General features: G+C 50.5%; 1 protein-coding gene across 1 annotated transcript in view; it reads right to left on the reverse strand.

Annotated features, from left to right (window-relative positions):
* The window catches only part of Dlg2 (discs large MAGUK scaffold protein 2), a 1,516,571-nt gene that overhangs the window by 166,387 nt on the left and 1,349,434 nt on the right, over positions 1-750 (reverse strand). The gene's annotated exons all lie outside the window — the stretch shown is intronic.

Here is a 750-nt window from a genome sequence, read left to right on the forward strand (position 1 = left end):
ACTGCCTGGACGCGGAGTCAGTCTTTGGGTACTAAGCATTACTGATTGCGTATGTGCAAACCAAACGCCGTACATGTGCATGTAGGGGTTTCAGCCGGGACACTGCCTGGAAAAAGTCTAGTTGTCTTTCCTTTTCTTTTTCTCCAAAACTGAGAGCTGAACCCAGCATTTTGGCACTTAACTACATCGTCAGTAGCCCTGTCCTTTTCCCTCCCTTCCTCTTTTTCTTTCTCCTTCCCTCTTTCTTCCCTTTTTTTCCTTTCTTTCTTTTTTTTGTTGCTGTTGTACAGGGAATTGAACTCAGGATCCTGCGCTTGCCAGCCAAGCACTTATTCTACTGAGCTATCTCCCCGTCCCGCTTTCCCTTCCCCATTCCCGTTCCCTTTCCCTTTCTTTTCTCTCTCTCTCTCTCTCTCTCTCTCAATTCTATAGCATAGACCGCCCTCTGGGAAAAGAAAGTGAAGTTTCAGGTGAAGTGGACACACGTGGGAGTGAGACCAAATGCTGGGCCAGAGCGGAAATTAGAAAACCAAAGGGTGCAGCTGTGGCTCACCGAGGCGCCCTGGGATGCTGACCGTGGGCTGCGCGTCTCACTGGCCCTTCTGCCCCTTAGTGCCTACGTGACTTGTAAAAGCCTAGAAAGCACTGACGAGTATGCCGTAACACGGACTCTCCCGGAAGTCGGTGCTAGGAAGAGGAGCGCATTACAGGTGAGGTCCACAGGTCTCACCCACAAGGTAACTACAGGGA

This window comes from Octodon degus, unplaced genomic scaffold, assembly GCF_000260255.1.
Source record: "Octodon degus isolate 3935 unplaced genomic scaffold, OctDeg1.0 scaffold00049, whole genome shotgun sequence".
In the NCBI taxonomy this organism is placed as follows: Eukaryota; Metazoa; Chordata; class Mammalia; order Rodentia; family Octodontidae; genus Octodon; species Octodon degus.